The sequence below is a fragment of the Cyphomyrmex costatus genome, unplaced genomic scaffold (genome assembly GCF_001594065.2).
Source record: "Cyphomyrmex costatus isolate MS0001 unplaced genomic scaffold, Ccosl1.0 scaffold123, whole genome shotgun sequence".
NCBI classification, from domain to species: domain Eukaryota; kingdom Metazoa; phylum Arthropoda; class Insecta; order Hymenoptera; family Formicidae; genus Cyphomyrmex; species Cyphomyrmex costatus.
Window position 1 is genome coordinate 1,553,264 of NW_017275207.1, and position 6,000 is coordinate 1,559,263.

Here is a 6,000-nt window from a genome sequence, read left to right on the forward strand (position 1 = left end):
ATGCTTATATTTAAGACCAACCTAAATACTATTTTAAGTTGTTACGAATTAATAGAAAGCTGTATTAGTATTTTAAGATATTACTTAAGACAGTCGTGAAATAAGAACGGACTGTAAATACCGACCTATGAAGTCATATAAGGTCATCTTATTTGATATATATTGCCACATAAGGTGACCTTCGCGAAGTTGTCAACAGAGAACTTATGCCCGTATTCATAATCAGGCCTTATATTTAAGGCTTCCTTAAGTTTATCTTCAGATGCTGTACGAATTATTTTATTGGCTACCGAGCATCTAAAGATAAATTTAAGGAAGCCTTATAAAGTATAAGGTCTGACAATGAATACGGGCCTTAAGAAAAGATTTCAAAACATTAAAGGCCTGTATATATAATTCTTTCTAATTTTAAAGACTATCTTAAGTTTTATTTTAAGACAACATCTATATCTTATTTAGGATTGCTTTATTGTGTTTCAGAAACATGTCTTATTTTAAATAAGTATAAGACTTAAGATTATCTTATTAACCATGTATTCATAGTCATATCCTAAGATAATACAAGTATGCTATCACGTCACCTTCACAACATTATTAATAGAGGCACAAGTGCAAATGTAAAGATAACACTGTATATAATTACTCGTGATGAAGGATATTGTCTATAAAAGTAAAACATCTGTTAATCAAATTGTTTATAACAATTAAGGTTTTCGTTTATTAGATATAATATAACGATTAGATTTATTTCTAAAGTAACTTTAAAAATGTAATAAAAAATTATACGTTTAGAATAAAGAGGCAACTAATTTGGTTATTATAATATTTTATGATAAATGCAATTAACAATAACAAATTACATTATTAACTTAATTCTTATTCTAAAATCAATTTTTACATAAACTAGCACATTCCTTGCGCGTGCTACGCGCGCGATGGTCTATTATACTCTTTTTAAATATTATGAATTATGTTTCTTTGAAACTTGTTTTGAAATCAACAACTCCTCTAATTCCTACTAATATAAAATTTCCCTGAAATTTGAAAACCTTTAGAATTTCATTATTGTTTTCGATCGCCACATTAATTCTACCATTTTGATAAACAATATTTAGTTTATTTTTTTATTCACCGTTTATGTCGAAAAATTCGACCCACAGTGTGGCTGTGCTGGATCGCGTACAAGAGTAAAGTACATTAAAGCAATCAATTGCCGGGATCATTTTGGTCTCAAAATGTTTCTAGAATTATTTGCTCTAAGAATATCCAGAATCCGATATTTTGCTCATCGTTTACGTCGAAAAATTCGACCCATAGTGTGGCTGTGCTGAGTCGCGTACAAGAGTAAAGTACATTAAAGCAATCAATTGCCGGAATCATTTTGGTCTCAAAATGTTTCTAGAATTATTTGCTCTAAGAATATCCAGAATCCGATATTTTGCTCATCGTTTACGTCGAAGGATTCGATCCACAGTGTGGCTGTGCTGACTTAAGACTAAAGTTGGCACAGCCACAAAGAAAAATAGCAGCAAATGAAAAATCAAGTACATATTCTTGAAGGGCTTTTTTTTGCTAATTTAAATTCTACTTCAAAAACACACACTAAAACCAAAATCCCTCTTATATTCCATCTGCCAGGTTAACGAAAACAGATTTTAGAAAACTGAATCGAAACGCCATTTTGAATTTTCAATTTTTAAATACGGATTCGTAACGAACGTCCCCAAAAACCACCTGTAACCAAATTTCAACAAAATCGAAGAATCTTAAGGATTTCCGTAACATTTCCGTCTGTCATATTGGATTAACTATTTCAAACTTTCAATTTTTGAGTAAAGATTCGTATCGAACGCTCCCTAAATAACCAATATACCAAATTTCATCAAAATTGAAAAATCTTTAGGATTTCCGTAACATTTCCGTCCGCCATATTAGATCAGCTATTTCAATCTTTCAATTTTTGAGTACGGATTCGTAACGAACGTCCCCTAAATCACCAATAAACCTAATTTCACCAAAATCGAACAATCTTTAGGATTTACGTTAATTTTACGTCCGCCATATTGGATCCACTATTTCGAATTTTCAATTTTTGAGTACAGATTCGAAATAATCGACTCCGAAAATCCCCGAATACGAAACCACATCAAAATCAGAGAATTCCAACAGCCTCAACGAAAAGAGGCTTCAAAAAAGCGTGACACGCCAATATTAAGATACTAGCCTTTTCCTGCGCGCGCTACGCGCGCGATTCAGAATTGTAGGGGATACACAAACAAATCTCGAAAAGTCCAAACTGGTTTGTTAATCCCACTAAAATTACAACGTAGGTTCTTCCTTTACTTAATTTTTCAAAAAATTTAAGCATTTATACATCCTTGAAAATTTTTTCCGGATTTGTCTAATTTATGAGATTATCATATGTTTTTTCCTTTTTTTAGTTTTAATTAATTGTCTTCATTTTAAATTATTGATTTTCGTATTTTTCTTATTTTTTTATTTTTACCCGCTTTTTGAAATAGACATGAAGATGATGATTTTCGTCTTCTTTTAATCTTATTCAGTTGTTCTTCGTTTTTTTTTGACATTTTTCATTCGTATTTTTTCGAAAAAATCATTACTTTAGTAAAATGAATTTCCAAGCAATCGATACGAACTCGAAAAATAATCACTTTTTTGAACTTCGAAAAATAATAACTTGGGGATGTTACAATCTTTTTTTGTGTATAACTTATTTTTTGAGGATGGACAAATAAAAATAATGGGTGGACAAACGTGGACAAACAGTGGACAAACGAATGCAATAATGATTTTACCAATATTCGCATTTAGAGGTTCCAACTTCTCAAAGCAGCTTTGTGAAGTTGGCACCTTAAATGCGAATATTGGTAAAATCATTGTTGCATTCGTTTGTTTACTGTTTGTCCACGTTTGTCCACCCATTATTTTCGTTTGTCCACCCTATGTTTATTATATTTTTCGTAATAGTGTAAAATAACCACTGGGGATGTTACAATTTTTTTTGTGTATAACTTTTTTTTGGAGGGTGGACAAACGTGGACAAACAGTGGACAAACAAATGCAATAATGATTTTACCAGTATTCGCATTTAGAAGTTCCAACTTCTCAAAGCAGCTTTGTGAAGTTGGCACCTTAAATGCGAATATTGGTAAAATCATTATTGCATTCGTTTGTCCACTGTTTATCCACGTTTGTCCACCCATTATTTTCGTTTGTCCACCCTATGTTTATTATATTTTTCGTAATAGTGTAAAATAACCACTTGGGGGTGTTACAATTTTTTTTTGTGTATAACTTTTTTTTGAAGGATGGACAAATGAAAATAACGGGTGGACAAACGTGGACAAACAGTGGACAAACGAATGTAATAATGATATTACCACTATTCGCATTTAGAGAATCCAACTTCACAGAGCTGCTTTGTGAAGTTGGCATCTTAAATGCGAATATTGGTAAAATCATTATTGCATTCGTTTGTCCACTGTTTATCCACGTTTGTCCACCCATTATTTTCGTTTGTCCACCCTATGTTTAATATATTTTTCGTAATAGTGTAAAATAATCACTTGGGGGAGTTACAATTTTCTTTTGTGTAATACTTTTTTTTGGAGGATGGACCAATGAAAGTAACGAGTGGACAAACGTGGACAAACAGTGGCCAAACGAATGCAATAATGATATTACCAATATTCGCATTTAGGGGTGCCAACTTCTCGGAGCGCTACGCGTGCGATTTTTTTTTTTTTTTTGAACCATCAAAATCAGAGAATACCAATAGCCTCAACGAAAAGAGGCTTCAAAAAAGCGTGACACGCCAATTTTAAGATATGATGATCTATACGTGTAATTAATTTGAATATAAAAAGTAATCTGTACCTAATAATAAGATGTTTAAAAATCACTTTATTTATTTTTTTGTGTGATATTATTGTTTACAACAATAGAAATTGATAATTTACAATAAAGTTTTGTGAAATATGCCGCATGAGGGAAAATTTCCCAACCTAAGTCGCAGATGATTTCCAGAGTGTTTTTTAATTGCTATATGGGGCCGGGCCGGCCGGGCGTTATCCTGCAGTAGTATCACCTTTCACTAAATGGTCTTTTTTCTTCAAGAACATCATTTGAACACAGGAATCAATTGTTATTGATCACGTCCTTTTGATCTCATCAAATGCGTAGCAATACCTTTTTTGCATGGATGTTCGGTTTTGCGATACTCGTTGACCGCCCATCTGGACGGATCCCTGATATTCGCCTCTTAGTATTTCTCGTACAATATCCACTTTTCATCACAAGTGACAATTTTGTGCAAAAAATTCTTTTTCTTGAACCTAGAGAGAAAGCAGAGAGCAGTATCGTGGCATCTGCTTGTGTTTTCGGGAGTGAGCTCATGACGGACGCATCGGGATTCCTCGCAAATCCTCCCCAGCTGTTTTAGGCGATAGGAAACGTGTCTTGCTGAGTTACTTCAAACGTATTTGCAAGTTCTAATTGTGTTTGGTAAGAATTCTCGTTCAAAATTTCCTCCAACTCCACGTTTTTCTCTTTTTTGATTGACCAAGGCGTTTATGATCCTCAAGGTCGAAATTTTCCTCTCAAAACTGGAACTATTTTTTACACGTACTATACGATACAGCATTCTCGCCTAAAGCCGAATAAATCATTTTTCATACTCTGAGCGCAAAATACTAATTTTGCTCCCTATATTGCGGGAGCAAAATAGCACTTTCTCTCCCTAGGGAGAAAAATAGTACAGAGGGAGCGAAATTGCTATTTTGCTCCCTCGGGAGAGAAAGTGATATTTTGCTCCCGCAATATATGGAGCAAAAATAGTATAATTTTGCGCTCAGAGTGTGAAAAAATAGTATGTGCATCGCGGGAGCACAGGTGTTTACCGACGAGTGCGAATTGCAGCCCTCGCTTCGCTCGGGCGTCAAACGCGCACTCGTCGGAAAACGCCTATTTTGCTCCCTCGTTGCACAATATACTATTCTTTTGCCTCAACCGCATTTTTTTTTAAGTTGAAACGCAAAAAGAAAAGGTAATGCCTCAAATGTGTTTTTCGAACGACATTATGTTTACTGCTGATTTTTCAGATTATGTTCACAGGAAGATCAAATATTGTACCTCATTTTAAAGCTAAAAGATGGCATTTCAAAATGACTACAGAGGGGGGAAGTTGAATTTAAACGGGTTCTGAGGTCGCTGAAAGGTAGGTGCCGAGAATTAATTTGTACACCTAATAATTATTTGAACTGTATGTATAATTTAGTTTTGAATCATGTGCATGTGCACATTCAAATGTACAAATTATATCAAACTTCTTTACATTTATTCTTATATAATATTCTTTTTCTTATTAAATAAAAACATATCTGATGAGAAGCAGCAGAATTACAATATTTGTAATATTATTCCATGACTAAAGTTATGTGAAAATTATTAATTGCGACAGGCGGCTTTTTAATAAATTAAACAGTTGATAATATTATGATGTACAGTTAAATGACAAAACTTATCCATAAGCATTCGAACGAACAGAAGAAATGGAAGGTAGAAGTGGTAAATTTGTGAAGAGGGAAAAACAAAGAGAGTAATTGTTTTGAGAAGGAGATAATCTGTCTAATATAGAGAGGTAACTATCAGAAAATCATTTCGTTTTGTTTGTTAAGGACATGTTGCTATTTTTTTAATTTTAATTTTTATTATATGATGTTTTGGTGTATAGTTTTTACTTCTTGCTAACTGAAATTATAATTATAATTTCGATACAAAATTATAATTATGACTATTCAATATTACTATGACTAAATATGACAAAGGGGAACTTGTTTTTTTTTTATGACCGAAATATTTATTTATTCTATTTTTAATTGTTTGTCCAATATATGTCACATTGCGAAGAAGTAGCTATACTGTTAAACAACCTTATTTGTAATATATTAACTTAGTTTCAAGTAACAAGATAGATATAAT